General features: G+C 40.9%; 2 protein-coding genes across 2 annotated transcripts in view; one reads left to right on the top strand and one right to left on the bottom strand.

The window, feature by feature from the left end:
* Nucleotides 1–22656, bottom strand: part of SESN1 (sestrin 1) — an 82414-nt gene that overhangs the window by 45344 nt on the left and 14414 nt on the right. The window lies entirely within an intron of this gene.
* Nucleotides 8394–22656, top strand: part of CEP57L1 (centrosomal protein 57 like 1) — a 66807-nt gene continuing 52544 nt past the window's right edge. The window contains exon 1 of the mRNA XM_072998102.2: nt 8394–8457. The gene's annotated coding sequence lies outside the window, so the exon portion shown is untranslated. The remainder of the gene's footprint in view (nt 8458–22656) is intronic.

Here is a 22656-nt window from a genome sequence, read left to right as displayed (position 1 = left end):
GAATGCGGCGGCCAGATTAATCAGTGGTGTGAAAAAATACCAACATATTTCACCCACTCTGGCCGCCTTGCATTGGCTGCCCATCCGTTTCCGCATCGACTTCAAAGTGTTGATGCTCACGTATAAAGCCCTAAACGGTTTAGGGCCTCGATACTTGGCGGAACGCCTACTCCCACCAAGATCTACCCGTGTCACCCGCGCGAGCCAGGAGGTGAGGCTGAGGAGCCTAACGCCGAGGGAGGCCCGGAAGGAGAAGACAAGAAATCGGGCCTTCTCGGCGGTGGCTCCTCGCCTCTGGAACAACTTACCTCCTGTGATTCGCAGGTCTCCCTCGCTGGGTCTCTTCAAGAAGCAATTGAAGACATGGTTGTTCCGGCAGGCCTTTCCATCATATACCTCTTGACCCCCCTCTTTATTGTTTTTGTTTTTTGCTTTGTGTGTTATATGATTTAACGTAGTGTTTTCCTTTTTTAGAAATGTCTATTTTCGTTGTCTTATATTATTTTTATGGTTGTTAGCCGCCTAGAGTGGTCCTTTCGGACCAGAGAGGCGGGGTATAAATCAAATAAATAAATAAATAAATAAATAAATAAATAAATAAATAAATAAATAAATAAATAAATAAATAAATAAATAAATAAATAAATAAATAAATAAATAAATAAATAAAAGGCACAAATCCTGGAATTTGGTACCTTAGTCCAAGAGATGAACAAAAATCCAAGATCTGCCAACTGAGTCCTCTTAAGAAGAATATGCCATGCTATCTACCCTGTTAAATAATTAGAGCAAGAATATCACAGGGCTTTAAATTTCAAGAAAGGGATTTTAAAATATGTTCTCAGCCAAATACATACAGTATATCACAAAAGTGAGTACACCCACTCACATTTCATAAATACTTTAGTATATTTTTTCATGTGCCAGCGGTTTAGACATTAATGGCTGTGTGTTGTGGTATTTTGAGGGGACAGCACATTTACACTGTTACACAAACTGTATACTCACTACTTTACATTGTAGCCAAATGTCATTTCTTCAGTGTTGTCACATGAAAAGATATACTAAAATATTTATGAAATGTGAGGGGGTGTACTCACTTCTCTGATACACCGTAGGTAGCCAATGCAATGCTATACGATGATGGGAAATATGGGAGTAAAGTGGTAAATTTTAAACCATTCACGCAAGGCTGTTCTGTACCAGGCTATTGAAGAAAAAGGTAGACCTATTAAAGACTTTTACAGTGAGTCAGCTGTGAAACCAAAAGGGCATGGACAAGGAGCTTCGTAGTCCCAAGTGTCAGGAAGTGATGGATCCAGCAGATGTTTGCAAGATGGAAAATGCATACCTTTGCTGTTGCATTCACAAATGAACAGAGCAACAGTCAGTCATCCACTAGATAGAACACAGAGACCCATGGCCTCAGAGGCAGGAGTCACCCAACAGCCTTGGAGGGAGAAAAGAGGGACAACAAATGGATGGGCAATATGATCAGGACAAAAGACCAACTTTTGAAAATGAGAAAAGCATTTGAGATACAGATTTGCCACAAGAGGCTAGTACAACCTTAGATCAAGAAGGTGACTGATATTTGTAATATACTTTTACACAGTTCACTGTGAGGGAATTTTAAAGTCTGGTTGTAATAAATTCCTAAATAGAAGACATCTTGATTCCCTTAGTACATTTAAATAAAGTACATATGAAATAAACCCATGTCCAAAGGGGGAAGTAAGTAATGCAATTCTCTCTTGTATAAATGTATTGTACTGGGAAAAGGTTAGCCTTTCCATTTTACTGTAAGTGGAAAACGTACAACTAAAGAGTCATCCAAGACTTAGTGGTATCTTGTCTTGACTATCGCAGTGTGCTCTATGTAGGGCTACCCTTAAATAGGGTCCCATATCTTTTGTTGGTGCAGTATGCAGCAGCTAGATTGCTAAATGGTGCATATCATAAAACCTCAATACTGAAAGACCTACTCTAGTTGCCAGTTACTTACCAGGTCCAGTTCACGGTTTACCCTTTAAAACCCTAAACAGCCTGAGACTTGGCTATCTAAGGAAATGCCTGTCTCATTCTGAGCCTGTCCAGATGTTAAGATCTTCAAGAGATGCCTTCTTAAGAATACAGTACCAGCCATTTCAGAGTCCTCCTAACACACACTCAAGATATGGATCACAGACTGTAGAATGAACTCCTTTCAAACTGTGATCAGCTTCCACTCTGACTGATTTTAAGAAGCATGTAAAAACACACCCTTTTGACTGACACATGATGTTTAATTTGGTGTGTTTGTCTATTTTAATGGTTTTCACAGTGCAGTTGTTTTTAGTTGATTGTGTGATTTTATAGTTACATTTGCTTTACTTGTTTTTATTTTCTGAAGAATATACCCAACTTGTTCACTTTCTAGTGAAAAGGCAGGGTATAAATGTAGTGAATAAATAGGTTGCTCAGTTGACATGACAGAAAAGTATCATGGTTAAACATTTAACTAAGAATTGCTTAAAGTTTATGGATGATGTGCAGCATTATGCTATTTTTGTTTGCACGGTAGAATTTTCCTCTCTTGCATCTTCTCATACCTGACCCTGAGCATCCTTGACAGTAGGCTGCAGAAGCCACAGAGGGTTGTGCAATATCCTGTCTTAGTTCTGTGTTTGCAAATACACATGTAGAAGCTGTTACAGCTCGGAATGTGTTCTGGGCAGGGAGGACAGGCCACAAAGGCCTCTCTCCACAAGACAGAGGGCCTGGAATGAGAACATTCTCGTGGGCTCAGAGCTGCCAGTGGGTGTGGATCCAGAATCAAGACCAGTAAATAGAGCTCCCAGGAGCCATGACTATGAATTAGATTAATCCCAATGATGTGAAGGAATATTAACCAGAACATTAGATGTGTATCCCAGCAGACAGAGAGCCTATTTCCCCCATGATATCTTGCAGCTTGCATTCACCCATACACTGCAGAGGCAGGATGCCTTTGTCCCAACAAAGGAAATAGCTTCAGGCATTGTCTGCCAACTTTTATCCCTTTTGTTTGTTCCAGATGTCACTTTGCTGTAAGGAAAGCAGACTTGTGACAAGTGAAACTGTTCCCCTGATAAAAACCTATAAAAAGCTTTGGGTTTCAGTGACTTTTGTGCTCATTTTGCTCTGATGCTGCTTCCTGCTCTGATCTTTTCCCTTCAAAATTCCTGAGATATCAATACCTGATTGTTTCTGTTGCTTGCATTGTTCTGAAGTTGCTTACTTTGCTTTGTCTCATCCTGAACTAAGAAAAAAAAAACTAAGCATATACCTGGGGTTTTAGCTCAAGGGGTTTAAATCTATCCAGGCATTATATTAGTGGAATATAATTCCAGGGGATCACCTAGTGTCTCCCCCTCTTCTGTTGCTTTGCTCACAATGTCAGTGACATGTATACTTTGTACAAAAGAAGAAACTCAGGAAAATCTTGGTTCTTGATTTATAGAGCCTACATGTGAATGTTGTTGTTGTTTAGTTGTTAAGTTGTGTCTGACTCTTCGTGACCTCATGGACCACACAGCACACCAGGCTCTCCTCTCTTCCACCGCCTCCCGGAGTTGGGTTAAATGTTGGTCGCTTCGGTGACACTATCCAAACATTTCATCTTCTGTCGTCCCCTTCTCCTCTTGCCTTCACACTTTCCCAACATCAGGGTCTTTTCCAGGGAGTCTTCTCTTCTCATGAGATGGCCAAAGTATTGGAGCCTCAGCTTCAGGATCTGTCTTTCAGATTTCCTTCAAAATGGATAGGTTTGTTCTCTTTGCTGTCCAGGGGACTCTCAAGAGTCTCCTCCAGCACCACAATTCAAAAGCATCAGTTCTTCAGTGATCTCTCTGCTTTTTAAGATGCTGTCTAGATTTGTCATCGCTTTCCTCCCAAAGAGCAGGCATCTTTTGATTTCGTGACTGCTGTCACCATCCGCAGGGATCACGTAGCCCAAGAAAGTAAAATCTGTCACTACCTCCAAATCATCTATACCTCACTTCATAATTATTATTTGATAGTATGTAGTGCAAAAATTGGTCTTGGATTGCAGACATGAATCTCTCAGTTTCAGCCTAAAGACAGCCTAATTTAAGTCACAAGTTCAACTGTTGTTTATTGTTATTATCATCTAAGGCAGTGGTCCCCAACTTTTTTGCCTCCACGGAATGGTTTAGCATGCAAGGGGGTCTGTGCATGTGTGGGAGGGGCCATGTGTATGTGGGAGGGGCTGTGCATGTGTTGGAGGGGTATGCATGCTTCTGCCCGTGCAGGGGGGGGGCAGGAGATTTGTCTCCACAGCCCAATCTTGGCAAGGCCACAGACTGGGGGTTGGGACCCCTGATCTAAGAGACAACTAGGGTGCTGTCTATGTAATGATTTCTCAAGGCATGCATCCCTCTACCATGGCACTTTCAGTAACATACACTGTTCTCACTTGCAAATTGTAATACTGTTAGTCCTTTATCATTTCCTCCTATCATCTTATGAAGTGGGGCCATGCTCCCATGAGAGTACTGTAGTTTCAAAGTTTGACTATTTGATCCCTATGGAGATTCTTGCAGTTGACAAGTCCATGCCTGCCTATGCTCTATGGCAAATAAAGGTACACTGTACATGCTGTTGATGATGGTACCAGTATGTTGATAGGAGTCAGGTTTTCCTATTTAGTCATCAAGATCACTGTACTTGCAGTTGACAATTCCAAAATAATATGTTAATATTGGGGTTGCCCACCTATTAGTGCCAGTATCTTTTCCTTTTTCATTGAATTCTGTTTTGTTCCATTGAGTACTTGTCCCTGAACTATTTAAGTTCTTCGTGATTTATATTGAGATTATTTGTAGATTCACAGATATTTATACATTTTTCTGCTCCTCTAAGCATTGAATGACCTGTTTACTGGTGAGTTTATAGTTACTATCCTCTTAGAATTTGCCTCTTTTGATGTGGAACAGCACATTTATCAACACCAAAATTCAGCTTCTGTTTTAGTGAGTCAAGATAGTCAGCTTGTTAAAGATTTTGAATTTTATTCAGCTGAAGTGTTTCAAACTTAATGTTCAGGTTTTAAAAGACATACTCTGTTGTTGTTGTTGTTGTTGTTGTTGTTGTTGTTGTTGTTGTTGTTGTTGTTGTTGTTGTTGTTGTTGTTGTTGTTGTTGTTGTTGTTGTTGTTGTTGTTGTTGTTGTTGTTGTTGTTGTTGTTGTTGTTGTTGTTGTTGTTGTTGTTGTTGTTGTTGTTGTTGTTGTTGTTGTTGTTATCTGGTCACAAAAATTACATTCATTAGGACTAACACATATTCCAGTGGTACAATACATATTTAAAAAAATCCTAACTGCTCTTCTATTTGTTTTACATCACATTAAGTTGAAATTTGGGGATACATTTATATCTGTTCAGCTAAAAAAGCTGTAGAATGCTTCCATTGTTAGCCTAGTTATTTATGGATTCTACAACAAAATATGGCATTAGGGAATCAAATATCTCCTCATAGTTCACGAGTGTTAAATAAAATATGTATTTAAAACAGTGACAAAAATTGTCAAGGGGAACCTTTACCTTTACCTTTATATTCACAACTGAATATCACAGGAAATACAAGCAAGTGCAAGAAAAAGTATTTTGGAAAAACAATTTTAAAAAGATGATAATGATTGATGTTTGTACCCAAAAAAGAAATGTTGTTTGTTTATAAGCTATACAAATATTGATCTCTATGTTTCAGCTCAAATTCTACAAAGATATTCCCAAGGAAGTGTCCTTAGACATATGTACACAAAATCCAATAATCACAGAAAAATTTTTAAATATACTCCACTACAAAACGATAGAAAACAGTTTGTAAAATTTAAAAACTAGTTTTAAAGCTACCCATTAAGACAGAGGACTTCTCTTCCAAAACTTCTGCAATTTCTTCTCAGAGACTCAATATTATGATCATTGGTTGTTACAAATTGATCTTCAGCTCCTTCAGATCTGGCATACCACTAGCCCCAATATAATGGTTGTCCCAGGTGGCAAAATGCTGGGTGTGCAGTGGAGTTAGAAAGGCAAATTGTTGATTATCCTTTCCATAATGCCTTGGCCATAAGGAACCTGGCATTTTTGAAACAGCTGGCTGAGAAGTAGTTGGGGTATGGAGCATCCCAAAGCAGCAAGGCCCTTCTGGGGCAAAGCTGCTCTGTCTCTTCCAAGCAGCATGTAGGCAGCACTACCACCTTTGTATATCTCCTCTTCTTCCTCTGTGTGTCATGCCTCACCCAACTTTGGAAAAGGAGATCAGTTTCAGCTTGAGGAAACCAAAATAGAAGGGGAATTTAGTGACCCTCTCCGAGGCTCAGGAGAGAATAGCAGAGGCAGTCCTCATAGCGGGGGACTCAGGGGACAAAGGGAGCCTGGGAGATGTACTAACTATTTGCTCTTTTTGCTATACAACATACAGTGGTGCCCCGTATAGCGAGGTTAATCCGTTCCGGATTAACCTTCGCTATACGAAAACATCGCTGTGCGGGTAAGGAAAGCCTATTGGAACGCATTAAACTTAGTTTAATGTGTTCCAATAAGCGTCCAAACTTACCCCTCCAGCGATGTTTTCGCGTCCGGCGGCCATTTTGGAGCCGCCGATCAGCTGTTCGGCGGCTCCAAAATGGCCGCCGGACGCCCCAATCGTCGCAAAGCGAGTGCGGCGATTGGGGCTGATCCGTATAGCGATCCCCAAAAAGGGATCGCTATATGGATTCTTCGTTAAATGGTGCACTCGTTAAGCGAGGCACCACTGTATTCTCTTTTTCTTACACAAGAGAAGTGCAGAGATCCACAGAGGAAAATAGCTACAAGTTCCCCAGAATCCACCCCTTTCTTATTAATTGGAACTTAAAGTCCTGATAACTCACACTGAGACATTTGTAGGAGAAAGACTAAAAGACATCTCTATACAGTTGCTTTAAAGTATAGACTTCTGTATACTGCTTTCTTTACTGCACACATACTAGCAATCAACCAAACAAACAGATCAACAACAATAAACACCAATCGGTGAAAGAGAGGGATAGAACACTTGGCAGACAGGTGGGGTTCTCTTTGAAGAAAGAACACTTGGTTAGTGCTGGAGAGAAGGACAATTACCCCAGTCCATAAAAGTCTCTCACAATTTTGCAAACTACAGACAGCATGTGAGGTTGTAAATAAATCTACAACATTAACCACACAATTCTGTGCTTTTAGATTTCTTGATTTTAAAGAAAATCAAATGAATAATATCTGTGGAACCATATGGGCTCATTATACCACATATTTGTACTATTACTAATATATAGTACAATGTGTCAAAAGTACCTGATTGTTAAACATGAGTAATGTAAGGTAAAGGTAAAGGTAAAGGTTCCCCTTGACAATTTTTTGTCCAGTCGTGTTCGACTCTAGGGGCGGTGTTCATCCCCGTTTCCAAGCCATAGAGCCAGCGTTTTGTCCGAAGACAATCTTCCGTGGTCACATGGCCAGTGCGACTTAGACACGAAACGCTGTTACCTTCCCACCGAGGTGGTCCCTATTTATCTACTTGCATTTGCATGCTTTCGAACCGCTAGGTTGGCGGGAGCTGGGACAAGCGACGGGTGTTCATTCCGTTGCGTGGATTCGATCTTACAACTGCTTGGTCTTCTGACCTTGTAGCACAGGCTTCTGTGGTTTAGCTCACAGCACCACCACGTCCCAGTAAACATGAGTAAACTATTTGTTTTATAATTCCAAATAATACACTACTGAAACTGCTGTGCACGCACACACATAGAGCAAGATGTAACACAGTTCAGCTCTTGCACACCTTCCTATATACAGTATGTCAATATACTTCTACGGTAGATGTAAGAAAATGCTCTGAGGTTTTTTTAGGTTGCCATGTTTCACTATCATAAACTTTATCCATAAAAAGCAGTTTACAAAAGACAGAACTGCAGTCTCAATTCATGTCAATTTACCTAAGACTAAGAGTCGCTGAGCTGAATAGGTTTTAGTTTTAAATAAACATGTATAGTGTTGAGTTGTTAGGCAACATATAAAGAACTTGCTGTTCTCAAAAGAAACACACTTAGTCACTCTTATTCATAGCTAACCCACTCAAATAATTTGCAAACACTGTAATCATGTTTGTTTGAATACGAAACGTTGCATAAAAGGTTTTTCTGAAACACTCAGAAGATTTATCTTATTTGAAAGGAGTAAACAGATTGCAGGGGTGTGATGTCCATCAACCAATCACAAAGCTAAAGCACAATGCTGCCATTTCTCTATGCCCTATTGCTGCAAAGCATGGCTTGTTTTTCTGCTTCTGTCTGAAATCTTAATGATGAATGGCTGCTTCAGGGAAAAGATCAAGCTGTGCAGTTAAGATTTATTATGAAAGGCAGATGGAACAAACAAACAGCAAGAGTAATAAGGTAATACCTCTTATGTATATTTGAATTTGAAAAAGAAAACATGCTTGTCTCATTTAGTGTTCCACTGCATGCTAAATCTAAACGTCCATCAAACTTGGTAAGGTAGCACAAATCTAGGTGTAACATCAACTTTGCACCTAAAAGTTGGGGGGTGAGTGGGTACATAAGAATAGCAATGTAAGGCTGGATAGCTCAGTGGTTTAGATATCTGGCTGCAGAGCCAAAGATGAGGAGTTTAATTCCCCACTGTGCCTCCTGCAAGTAGAGCCAGCCTGTGTGACCATACGCAAGCTGCACAGTCCTAGGACACCACCAGAAGAAGGGAATGGTAAACCGTTTCTGAGTATTCTCTACTTGTAAAACCATGAAAAGAGTTGTCATCAATCAGAATTGACTTGATGGCTGAAATCCTGTTGCTTTAATTTATGCCACGTTGGAACAGATTAATTAAGAAAGCTAACACAACTAAAAATCCATCAATAGAAAGCAAAATATTTAACTCTGCAAAATATTGCCAAGACTTTCAATTACAGTATATGGATGTTGAAGGGATATTTCATTACAACAGTTAAGAAATCCACATAGTATTTCACATCTTTCCAGATTTTTCTTTGAAATGAACAGACTGCTGTATAAATGTATATAAAATATAAAGAACCAGTCCTCACAGCATTCAGCTGATCCATATCTAATTTATCTCAATTGGGCCCTCTGCCAGAGGAGTTCCTTGAGGAATGGGCTGAAGGAACCAACAAGAGTGCTGTATAACAAGTATAAACAAGTTTATATTCTTCCTACCTTCTAAATTTAATTAAGCATGGTTGTTAAGAGTGATAGAAATATCATTGCTTGTTTCATATCTGAGATTTTAACAGGAAAGGAAAAACAGTTCTACAGTACTTGTTGATGTAAGTTCCTTACACATGCCAACTGATAATTTATGTGTTCAAGTTTATTTCAAAATGTGCAACAAGAGAATTAAAATACATTCCCTACACACCTTTTTCAAGGCAAAACATGTAGCTTCTGGTTTATTGAAATAAACATTAAGAAAGACTTATGAAAAGCTCCTCACTGCTAGTTTAGGAAGGATTCAAAAACAAAAATAAAGCAACTAGAACAAAGCTCTTCCTGTAATACTTTGTAGACCAAATTAGCTTATCAAGGTAACTTTGTTACCACAAAGTTGGATTTCATCTGTCTGAAACCTCCTGGTATATATTTAATGCCATTTCTAACCAAATCATCAAATCATAGAATAATGAAGCTGGAAAAAGCCTATAATGGAGTCCAAAGCCCTGCTCAATGCAGGAATCCAAATCAAAGCGTATCTGACGGATGTTATCTAATCTTCAATGCCAACAGTTTGGGAGTACTCACCAATTCCCAAGGCAACTGGTTCCAGTGCTGTACTGCTCTAACACTCAGGAATGTTTTTCTGATATTCAAACAAAATCTGGGCTAAATAGTATTTTCCCTTTTTGCAGCTGTATCACACTGTTAGCTCATACTTAGCTTGTGATCTAAAGTAATTCTATTTAGACTAGGTCTGCTTAATTAGCTTAAGAAGCGAAGGAATAAACCCCATTCAGAGAGGGGGTGTTTGATCCTCATTGATATCTTCATAAACCTTGTCCGACTTGGACTGGACTGGTTGTTGTACATCTAGGTCCATTGCTTTCATGATACGCAGGGCCAGTTGGGAATAAGATGCAAAGTCCTCTGATGGAGAAGGAGGGTTCGCATCTGCCATATCAGAGTCCGGTGTTCGGAGATTAGGTGGTGACTCAGGGGTACAGAAGAGTCAGAAGTATCAGCATCAGAGGATCGTGAGGAAGAATGTTGGGATAGAGAGGTGTCCTCGTCTAGTGGTGCAGCTTGTAGAGATTTGGATTTGGTGGTGTCTGTTTTGAGAACAGAGGAATGAGGCGTAGATTGGCAAGTCTTTGGACGTTTAGAGTGATGCGGATGAGGGAAATGAAGTGAGGTGGAGGGCCAGCACAGGTGGTAGTAGCCTGGACTGACAGAGCGGATGCTCAAGTATGCAAGGCAGTGTCTGTTTTGTTGGTCCGAATCTTTGGAGATGACTTAGATCACTTCAATACCGGCGGCTGAGTAATAAGCTGTGAAGGAATGTGTTTCCTCTTGTGAGATGATTTTTTGTCCTTTGGTATGAGGGATGAAGGTGGACAGTCTTCTGTAGGACTGCTGGTACCAAGAATGGTACTGAAAAGATTCAGAATCCGAGTCTGAATAGCAGTAAGAGTACTGAGGTCGTTTCAGTTCCATATAAAAATCCATATCTGGATGCTTATAACAGTACTGGCTCATACAGAGTAACCCTATTGGGATGACAGTACCGTGTAAGGGAATCATGAGATGCAAGCAAACCCATGGACTCCTGAGGATGCGAGGCTTCGACATCTGAAAGACCAGTCTCCGATGTATAGTGTGTCTTCCTTGTCCGCTTATGCGGAGAATGCAGATCAGGCAAGTTTGACTCTGAATCCAACTGATACACAGAGATGGAGCAACCCAAAGAGCTCGAATGGTCATATCAAGGAAGTACAGTAACCTCAGCTAAGGTATTAGCCCACGAACGGGACTGTGTCAGTAAGGGAGATGGCAGTTGTCCAGAAGACGAGGGAAGATAGTCGTCACCCTCAATGGAGAGTGAGTCTACACAAATGGTCTGTTGGTCCTGAATAGGGACCGAAGAGGGCACTTTATCCTTTTGATGTTTAGAGGATTGTAAAGTAGACAACGACTTCTTAGGCTTCTTCGGTTTCGGCTGCTGGTCTGATGTCGAAGGAGACTTTGGTACTAGTGTCGACTTAGGGGTTGAGCCACCCGTCCTAGGTTTGGAAGGCAGTTTTGCTTTAGATTTAGACTTAACCAAGGAGGCTTAACCAAGGAAGCATCTGGAGATGGTAGCTGAGCTGGAGGCAGCTGTGCAGGTTCCACAGCCAAAGTAGGGCAAAGAAATCTTTCCCACAAATAAGATCGTAGACGCTGCTGTCTCAATTTAAGAGCTTGTTTAGTAAATTTCTTGCAAATGGACCAAGAGGCTGGCTGATGGGGTTTGCCAAGGCAAAAGGGACAAGCGTCATGGCTGTCAGTAAAGAGGATTTTACTAGGGCATAAAGTGCACTGTTTAAAACGGTGCAGAGGACATACAGTAAACTAGCAAAAAACAAGAAAAGGGATAAAAAGGAGGATTAGGGAGAGAAGGGGCAGCAAGGGAAGTAGAAGAGGAAAAATCTCACAGAAGTCCCTTTTGAACATGCTAGCGAATGGAGCTTGTTGGAGAGAAGAAACCTCAGTGGTGGCAAAAAGGAACTGAGGTACTTGCCAGGATGGATGGACCATGTGTACTGAGGGGGCGGTCCTAGTGAACAATGTTTAATCTCTAGTTTTCAGAAACTGCTGCGCAAGCGCACACTGAACCCATTAATGTGCATTCACAGAGACCGCAAAGAAGAAACAGTACTGTAAATAGTGAGATAGCCCAATTTACTATTTGAATTCTTATATTCTCAAAAATGTCAGTGGAGAATTTGGACTGCAAAAATAGATCTTATTGTGCAAGCCCCCCTAGATTTTATTGTGCAACATGTGATTGGGGGGGGGGAAGTCAGGGTGTTACGGTGCTCCAAGATCCAAAAAAGGGCCTTCAGAGGTTGTCCAGCTTTATCTCACTTTAAGGGTTACTCTGTCATAGGCAAAAATCCTGATGTGCAGTTATGTTAATATAAGGCAATCATAATAACTTTTGGAGGTGAATTGCCTCACATTTACAAATCCCCTCAGACATTATGTTTTCTACTGAGGCACAGGACTCAGCATGCAACAGATAATTTCTATGGTGACTTCTACTGAAATAGTCCTCCCTCTTTTGCAGACATTTCATTTGCAAGTGAAAAATCAGTTGATGTTAAAGGTCATAAATATTCTCTGTTTGTAGAAAATAGGCTGTATGTACACTGCTCATGGCATTTTTTTGTGAAATATAGCCAGAGGCTATCTCACTGCTATACCTTTCTAAGAAAAAAAAGTTATCACACCAAGCCCTTTCTTCACAAGCAAAGATTTTACTTTTTCATAGAATCTGGGTTGGTTTTGTGCTAGCTTTTGTTTTTTGTTCGGAACGGAGAAAAAGTCAGGTCAGACAGTACTTATATTATGACTAAACTTCAAGTAAGCAAATGTTTAGAAAGATGTTGTGAAGCTGCCTTGCCTTTTGCTACTTCCTTACTAAATTGTTGCAATCTCATTACTTTAGTTTATGTCAAGTAAAGGCTGATGATGTTCTCAGCCACACTAATTTTTTGGAAATAAAAAATGTACGATTCCATCCCCTAAAAGTCCTGAAACCCTCTTGTGATCCTTTGCATCATGGGAAAAGTCTTTAAGGCGGGATGAGGGGGCAATTCCAAGAATCATAGCTTCTGATAAAATCACATCATCAGTGACAACTGGAAATTGAAGATTCTCCCCTCAGTTCCACAACCCCTAACAGCTTCCATATGAGAAAATGGAACCCATGGAGCCTCAGGATATTAGGGGTGGGTGGGATCAGAACATTTATTTCTTGTAAATTGCAGCAGCTGATGATGTCATCACCCTATAGCATATGTTAAAGCAACAAGATTTAAGCCAATGTATAAATTTGATCTTAAAATATCAGAATTCAGCATGAGATTTGTTACCAAAAGGTCTCACAACCTTCTTCTGAAAAACACTAGTAGCTAGAAGCACAATTTACATTCATTCTTGAAAGAATTCATTAAAATGAAATTGCTAAGAAACTTGGAAAATCCAAACATTTTCTGTATGCACCACCAATGAAATGGACTGCAGTTTCATTCCTTACATTTTGATTCAATGAAAACTCAATTTTGCTACATAACTCTGCATCAATCTCTCTCAAGAATTAGGAAATTACAACAAAAAATACGATAGAAATTGTGTCAAGCTGTTTGAATTCAGCAAGTTTTAATACATAATCTTGACTTTTATATAATCAATTTACAGAACCATAAGCAGAATTCCCTGCAGTAGAATATTTTGCAAGAGTGAATTTGACCATCTAAAACCTTGCAATGTTTCTGAAATGCTTGCATTGTGTATTCCAATTAGATGTCAACAAAGGAACAGCAGGATAAAAGATGGTTCTGCTGAGAATGCTCTTATTTTTTTATAGGTGGTCACCTCAGTGGCCATTTGCTTGAGGCTACCTGAATTGTTCATGAATTCCTTTTCCCATTTCTTTATTGCATGTTGTTATAAGAACTGAAACTACAATACCATGAATCCTGTTGGTTTGCCTTTTCCTTCCTTCCTCTTTCCATTTATGTATTGCAAGCTGTCTTTTAGTTATAAAAGGAAAGGGAGTGTTTGGGATTTTTATTGATCCGTAAACCACCTGGGAACCTTTCTGACTAAATAATGTGGTGTAAAATCTTTTTCAAAAAATTAAGTTATATTTCTACATAATAAATCAATGTGTTTATCAGGTATTAGAAACTATTCTTGTAAATTGCAGCAGCTGATGATGTCATCACCTTATAACATATGTTAAAGCAGGGGTCTCAAACTCAGTTTACCTGGGGGCCGCTGGAGGCAGAGTCTGGATGAGGCTGGGCCGCATCAGATTTTCAACCAAGCGGAGCAAGAGCCCGAGGAAGCCACCCAGGAATTTTCTTAGCCTAGCTGGGGCTCCAAGGAGGAAGAGGAGCGTGCGAGCCCTCGTCGTCAGCCATGTACCCCTCCGGCTCCTTCCTCACTACCACCACCAGCAGCAGCAGCAGGATGAAGAAGCGGAGAAGGGAGGGAGTGCTGGCGACCACCTAACAGGGGGGAGGAGGGCACGATATAAATTTTTTAAAAACCCTCACAGAACTCACCTTGCCAAAGGAGAAAAGCCCCCATTGGTACCCGCAGAATTAAACAGAATGGGACAGGCCCCCCACAGGTGCACGCATGTGCACGCACACAAACACACACAGAGAGAATTTTGGCAACCTTCCTCTGAGCCCCCCCTCAAAAAAAGGCGCACTCAGCAGCAGCAGCTACCCCCACCACGACAGTGGAGTAAACTTTGCGAGGTGAGCCCAGGCAGCCTCCAGAGCCGACGCGGCTGAAGCAGGATGAAGAGGAGGAGGAGGAAGCACTGCTGGTGCTGAGGCGGTCGCTGGCCAGGCTGGTGCTGGGGGTGCCAAGAGAGAAAGAGAGCCAGAAAGCCGCTTCCCTGGAATAGGTGACGGCAGCTGCTGTTGGCGGCTTGGAGGTGCTCTTTGAGGACAGGCAGGGAGCGAACGCTCGGCAGTGGCTCGAGTGCTCGGAGGGAAAGGGCCAGCAGCATACCTCACTTGCCAGCTTTCTCCCAAGACAGCGCCTCTTGCACCCTCCATCCAGGCAGGCTGCAGTTCTGGATGGAGGGTGCAAGAGGTGCTGTCTTGGGAGAGAGCCAGCAAGTGAGGCAAGGCTTTTTTTGATTCTTGACAGCAGAGGATGTGTGGGCACTTCGGGGAGGCAGGCAAGGTGGGGGCCACAAACGATCATCTGGCAGGCCGCAAATGGCCCCCGGGCCGCATGTTTGACACCCCTGTGTTAAAGCAACAAGATTTAAGGCAGAGGAACTAGAGACCAAATTGCTAACATGCGCTGGATTATAGAAAAAGCCAGAGTTCCAGAAAAACATCTACTTCTGCTTCGTTGATTACGCAAAAGACTTTGACTGTGTGGACCACAACAAACTCAGGGCTCGATACTGTCCCCCATGCTGTTTAACATCTACATGAAACCGCTGGGAGAGGTCATCAGGAGGTTTGGGCTGAGGAGTCAGCAATATGCTGACGACACTCAGCTCTACCTTTCATTTTCCACTAATCCAGGTGAGGCGGTTTCTGTGCTGAACTCGTGTCTGGACCTGATAATGGACTGGATGAGGGTCAATAAATTGAAACTCAATCCAGACAAGACGGAAGTGCTGTTAGTGGGTGCTTCGCCAGACAGGCTGGAGGGCCATCTCCCTGCCCTGAATGGGGTTACACTCCCCCTAAGGGACAGGGTTCGCAGCTTGGGGGTGCTCCTGGACCCTAGTCTAACACTGGAAGCCCAGGTGGACTCGGTGGCCAGGGGCGCCTTCCTCCAGCTGCGGAAACTATACCAGCTACGGCCCTACCTGGACGAGCGGAGTCTCATGACAGTTACACATGCACTGGTAACATCCCGTATAGATTACTGCAATGCGCTTTACGTGGGGCTGCCTTTGAAGACGGTCCGGCGACTGCAACTGGTCCAGAATCGAGCGGCGCGGCTGGTGAGTGGTGTGGCCGCCAGGGAACATATCAAGCCGATTCTGTATAGGTTACATTGGCTACCAGTTGCTGCCCGGGCCCAATTCAAAGTGCTTGTTTTGACATATAAAGCCCTAAACGGCTTGGGCCCTGGATACCTGAAGGACCGCCTCCTTCCATATGAGCCTACCCGGCAGTTAAGATCTAGCCAGGGGGCCCTTTTGAAAGAGCCGTCCCTCAAGGAGGTAAGAGGGACGGCTTGTAGACAAAGGGCCTTTTCGGCAGCTGCCCCCAGACTATGGAATGCCCTCCCGACTGTGATTTGTCTGGCGCCGACACTGATGACATTTCGGCGCCAGGTCAAAACCTTCCTGTTCCAGAAGGCTTTTAACTGAAATAATATTAGCTGTGGGTCCGATGGCAATTATATATATATATTTTAATTGTATTTTAATTGTTGAATATCTTTGTTGTATTTTGGATGCTGTAAGCCGCCCAGAGACCTTTGGGTAGTGTGGGCAGCATATAAATAAAATAAATAAATAAATAAATAAATAAATAAATAAATAAACTATGGCAAGTCCTTAAACAAATGGGAGTGCCTGACCACCTTATCTATCTCCTGAGAAACCTATACGTGGGACAGGAAGCAACAGGAAGAACTGGATATGGAACAACTGATTGGTTCAAAATTGGGAAAGGAGTACAACAAGGCTGTATATTGTCCCCCTGGCTTATTTAACTTATATGCAGAATAAATCATGTGAAAGGCTGGACTGGAGGAATCCCAAGCCAGAATTAAGATTGCCGGAAGAAACATCAACCTCCGATATGCAGATGATACCACTCTGATGGCAGAAAGTGGGGAGGAATGAAGGAACCGTGTAATGAGGGTGAAAGAGGAGAGTGCAAAAAACAGTCTGAAGCTCAACATCAAAAAAACTAAGATCATGGCCACTGGTCTCATCACCTCCTGGCAAATAGAAGGGGAAGATATGGAGGCAGTGACAGATTTTACTTTCTTGGGTTCCATGATCACTACAGATGGATACAGCAGCCCCGAAATTAAAAGACGCCTGTTCCTTGGGAGGAAAGTGATGACAAACCTCAACAGCATCTTAAAAAGCAGAGACATCACCAACAAAAGTCCGCATAGTCAAAGCTATGGTTTTGCCTATAGTGATGTATGGAAGTGAGAGCTGGACCATAAAGAAAGCTGACCGCCAAAGAACTGATGCTTTTGGATTGTGGTGCTGGAAGAGGCTCTTGATAGTCCCCTGGACTGCAAGGAGAACAAACCTATGTATTCTAAAGGAAATCAAGCCTGAGTGCTCACTGGAAGAACAGATCCTGAAGCTGAGGCTCCAATACTTTGGCCATCTCATGAGAAGACTCCTTGGAAAAGACCTTGATATTAGGAAAGTGTGAGGGCAAGAGAAGAAGGGGACGACAGAGGATGAGATCGTTGGAGAGTGTCATCGAAGCAACCAACATGAATTTGACACAACTCCAGGAGGCAGTGGAAGAGAGGACAGCCTGGCGTGCTCTGGTCCATGAGGTCACAAAGAGTCGGTCATGACTAAACGACTAAACGACAACAGAAACTATTTTGTACCTGACAAAAATATTCTCTTTATAATGGTAGCACAGTGGAAGGCAGAATTGTGTCTGGCTGAGGACCTATCATGGTTTGTCAAGGACTCTAGCAGAAGGTATCTTTTGACATTAGAGACCTTCACCCAACAACGCCAGTGATTATATGCACTTCCGTGGTCAGCAGCAAATCGGCAGCATCTAAATTTAACAAGCAACAGGCTCAAGTAGATACACGAAAACCCTAAAAAAATCCCCAAGTCCTAATGTATTGGGAAAATTGCCCTGCTTCAAGGGTACAAATACTTGTCAGTTAGTGAAAGCATGTGTGCTTCTATTCTGATAAATTTAACTAGCTTCTAATTGAAGGTGGCTGCAAGTGCCAAATAACATTTGTCAGCTATTCTCTGAAGAGTGATTTTGAGGCTTTACTTTTAATACATATTACTACTGGGATTTCCAGTTTCTCCAGTTTCCATTCCATCTTCAGCCTCTCACCTAGAGTGCAAGTCTCCTGGTTATTTACCTCAATTGTACTAAACCACACCTTATTCTTTTTCTCATATTTCAATTCTACTCCACAGCTATCAGCTGTCGTAGGCTAAATAGGAGCTAAGTAAAGCTGATGTGACATTAGTACCATGTTACTAATGGCCTTTTGCTTCACCTCACCTGATTTTATGTACAAAAATATTTCCCTTTAATTACCCATTTTGCAGAAGCCCAACTACTGTAGTCTGTCTTCTTAGTAAGGAAAAAAGTATAGCAAAACTTTCTACTAATTGTCTACATATTACAGTATATGGACTGTTTTGTCATACCCCAGAGCATTAAGCTTGTATCATTACATGTGATTTTAAAAAATTATATCAGAAATTAATCATGAACCAAAAATTTCCTATTTATTGCACATCAGTGGCAACTTAGGTTGCAGTAGTTATTTGGATACTATTGCAGATTAATGTTTTGCAACTTAAAGGCAATAGGCATTGATATCTCAAATTAAAAATTGCTAAGAAAACTTATTGCTAGCTGAGGTCACAACATGGAATATAGTGTATTAAAAGAATAAAGTAACAGTGCCCCCAAGTGAAGGGGAAGAGGAAGTATGAAGAGCTTATGCAGAAATAAAAACACCTCAAGCTTCAACTGATGGACACATACCATTTGAACACATATCATGTCAGCCAGCATTAACAAATACTGTAGCTAGAACCCATATCAAATCCTTTGCCTAGCCAGGACAATGTTCCACTTGCATTTAAGAGACATTTTACAATTACGAGTTTAAACACAAGTTTGTTTTCTCCACAGCACCAGTTTGAAAATGAGGTTAATGTAACAGTATCTCCTGCAAAATACTAAATGGCTTGTGCCCAATGTACATAACAGATCATCTGATGCCCACAAGCAGGAATGTTTACTGTATGTTAAAGCTAACTTTAACCAAGGATTTATACGTCCCCCCTCAAAAAAATTTACCAAACAAATCTAATGGAATAAAATGCAAAAAAGGCAGTACAATTATACAGAGATAGCACAGGAAAATATGTAGGAACAGCCATAAAACCTAGCAGTTAAAATCTTTAGGAAAAAGAAAAGTTGTAATCTACCATTAAAAATAACAGTGCAGACACCAGGGAAGATTCCTTAAAAGCATCTCCCAACAGGGTGCCATAATGGAGAAGGCCTCAAAACAATCCACCAAATCACTGTGTAACTACAAAGCACAGAATCTTGCTTGCTTTATTTATTAAATTTGTATACCACCCTATTAGTGCAAAAGCACTAGTCCGGGCAGTCTACAATCAACTAAAACAATAAATGTAAATAAAAACAACAAAATAATCAATGCATCAAGTGACAGAAATATAAAATGAAATACAGCACAGGCATATAACCATATAGAGTAGCAAAGAATAGGCCGTGCAGGGTTGCCAAAAAAAAAGGCCTCTCTGTAAAGCAGTGTTGTCAATGATCTTTTCAAGGAGGAGAAGGAGAGAGCCAGGCACAATTCCAGTTGACTCCATAGTGCTGGAGCTACCGCAAAGAAGGCCCTATTTCTAATAGAGGATTTCTTGGCCTCCCTTGGAGTGGCTACCCAGAGGATCATGGCCTGGGAGGACCTAGTGGATCAGGTGGATGACCTTAGGAAAAGGCACTCCAACAGGTAATGTGGTCCCAAACAGTGAAGGGTTTTACAGGTGATCATTAAAACCTTGAATCTGATCCAAGACGCAATAGGTAACCAATGCAGGCAAGCCAAGACTAGGGAGATGTTATACAGTCTTTACATTATTTATGAATCTTATTTAAATTACATTTTGGCACTATGATTGTTCTAGTGTTTTTCTTCAGCTTTACTCTAATAAGTTACATTAATTATATCATCCATTAGATTTATGCATTCACCATCCATGATATCCACAGGTAAAGCAAATTTATTCACTTGCCTGAAACATGTATTTGCTATGAACAAAATGTTGGTTTCATAGAATTGTATGAGTTACTCTCCTGAATAATTTGTAACTCCTAAACCACTCTTTTAAGGCAGTTGCTTCTATTTTATTTCCTAGTTTTGTGCTCCAGGCATCTATGATACCATAGTATCTCCTGACCTCTTTATTTCTCATTATAATGGCAGAGTCCAGTTTATCTGACTGGGCTTCAACAGAGAGTTGCAATTACAGTCATATAACAAATATTTTTATCTCAGTGAGCTTTCTGATACCATTGCCAAGCTGTCCAAGATAGTGGGGTATGGGGAAGATGGAAGTTGACATGTTTTTATAAGCCATCTACTTTCAAACTACCTGATACAATCGCCTTTACTCTAGCATAAGTTTGGTAGTTCAAATTCTCCTTTTAAGGAATAGTCTCCAAGAAAAAAAATTATACCACATGGTCAAGAAAAATAATACTATATATTATGTCTTGTTCTTGAGTAGTCAACTTTAAGATCATCACATATGTTGGTGCCACAGGGGCCTTGCAGTCTCTCATATATATTACAGAGATGACAAAATCAACTTAAGGCTCAACTACACAATGCTCCTGGTTTTGCACTGAAAAACAGAAAAAATTTACAAGACTTAGTGGCTAGCTCAAAATCTGGAGCTCTGAGGGTAAACAGCAGTGGCAATGTAGTGGAAGCCTAGGTCAGGATAGATTTGAGGGGATAATAAAAGCTAAGCAGAAGTTGTGTCTGGAGACAAGAATTGCCCAGACAAGGAGATAGTGTGGCAAGGGTTGTGAGCTGGAGAGCTACTTGTGAGGCGAGCTACTTAGAAAAGAGCAACCTAGTTACAAGGAAAGCCACTGAGAGAGAGGAAAAGGGCTTGTACTTTGGCTTTTGTGAGGGAAAAGAACCAGTCCAGTTTAATAAGAAATTGTATTGTTTATGCTGCCCAAACAAAGTAAAAAGCTAGTTATGGAGGCACAAGTGCTGAGGAAAATGGGAACCCTCACTTTCAAAAGGATGAAGAAACTTAGGGACTTGTATTGATTGCCTCAGAGGCAGAAAATATTTAAGGCTCCCGATATGTTGAAAAATGGAAGCTAGAACAAGAATTTAAACTGAAGGAGAAAGAACTAGAAATTAAAGAAAAGAAAGGAAAGGGAATTTGAGCAAGAAACCAGGCAAAGAGAAATGCAATTCCAAATTGAAATGAAGAAATTGGAATTAGCTAACAACAACAACAACAACAACAGTTGTTGTTGTTGTTATTCCAGTGTGGGAAATCTCTCAAAAATCAACCTAAAGAAATTTCCTCAAAATAGAGAGGGGAATTGTTCTGAATCTCTCCTGATCTAATTTGAGAGAGCTTGTTGGGACTTTGAGGTTAAAGATGATTAAAGGATGATAATTTTAAAATCACAAATAAGTTGAGTGTTATCTGAAATCTATTCACACATGCCTCTGGAGCAAGCTAGTGATTTTGAGGCTCATAGAAAGATGGTGTATTCCAGATTTGGTATTAATTCAGAGCATCTCAGGAGGAAATTTAAATCAATTTCAAAGAAACTGAGGAGTCTTTTGCTCAACTTGGAGCAAGGTTAACCCAGTATCTTAATAAATGTCTGAAACAAGAACATGTCACTACCTCAGACCAAAAGAAAAATGTGTTTGGGCTAGAACAATTTGATTCAATTTTACCAGGGGAGTTGCGTTAGCTTGTCAAGGATAAGGTTCCTAAAAATATGTTGATTCTATTAATGGGATCAGAGATCACTCTCCTCTTCTATGGCTAAGGACTATTCAAGGCAACAGCATAAAATTGATGAGATGGGCGCTGATTCTGCAAGACTCTGACTTTGAAATCCGCAGTGTAAAAGGGACCCAGAACATGGTTGCTGATGCCTTGTTTCAAAGGCCAAATGACTAATGGGTGGAGAAAAGTTTGTAATATTGTATTAACTGTTCTGTTTGTGTAACAGTTACATTACTTTAAGTTATATTACTTTACTTCACTTTATGAATATATTTAATGTGTAGTACAGTATTTGCTTGGATATTAATAAACTAAGAGGTATGTATAGTGATTGTAAAAATAATAGTACCACTATTAATATAAAAGTAATGTAAAAATATAAAAGCTTCTGTGCTGCAAGGTCAGAAGACCTGCAGCCGTAAAATAGAATCCATGCAACAGAGTGAGCCCCCATCGCTTGTTCCAGCTCCTGCCAACCTAGCAGTTCAAAAGCATGCAAAATGCGAGTCGATAAATAGGTACCACCAAGGTGGGAAGGTAACGACGTTCCGTGTCTAGTCACGCTGGCCATTTGACCACGGAAGATTGTCTTCGGACAAACGCTAGCTCTGTGGGTTGGAAGTGGAGATGAGCAGCACCTCCTAGAGTTGGACACGACTGGACAAATTGTCAAGGGGAACCTTTCCCTTATGTAATGTAATTTGTATTAATGTAAGTAATGTATCCTTAGCAATGTAAATAATGTAAGAGGTTACTATTTGTATTTTTCCATAAACCTTCATTTGTTTATGAGGACAAAACATTAAGTTTCCCCTCTTAAGACAAACTTATTTGGGGGGGAGGAATGTGGCATCCGCCCAGGTAATGAGTATTAATATAATATCTGCATGACCAATGGGAGTGCTGGAGGGCAGAGTCATGAAATATAAGAGTCTCAGCAGAAGGAGAGGGAAGTTAGTTGAGGAGTTTTTGGAGTTTGGGCGGGAGAGTGGTGGTTGAGAGTGGATAAAGGAGGGTGATAGTTTAAGAGTTAACAACGTTGCTTGTTCTGTCAACATCTGTAACAATAAACACTTTCTATTTGGTTCTTTTAA

The sequence above is a fragment of the Pogona vitticeps genome, chromosome 1 (genome assembly GCF_051106095.1).
Source record: "Pogona vitticeps strain Pit_001003342236 chromosome 1, PviZW2.1, whole genome shotgun sequence".
NCBI lineage: Eukaryota > Metazoa > Chordata > Lepidosauria > Squamata > Agamidae > Pogona > Pogona vitticeps.
The sequence above is the reverse complement of the archived record's forward strand: the minus strand, read 5'-3'. Positions and strand labels throughout refer to the sequence as shown.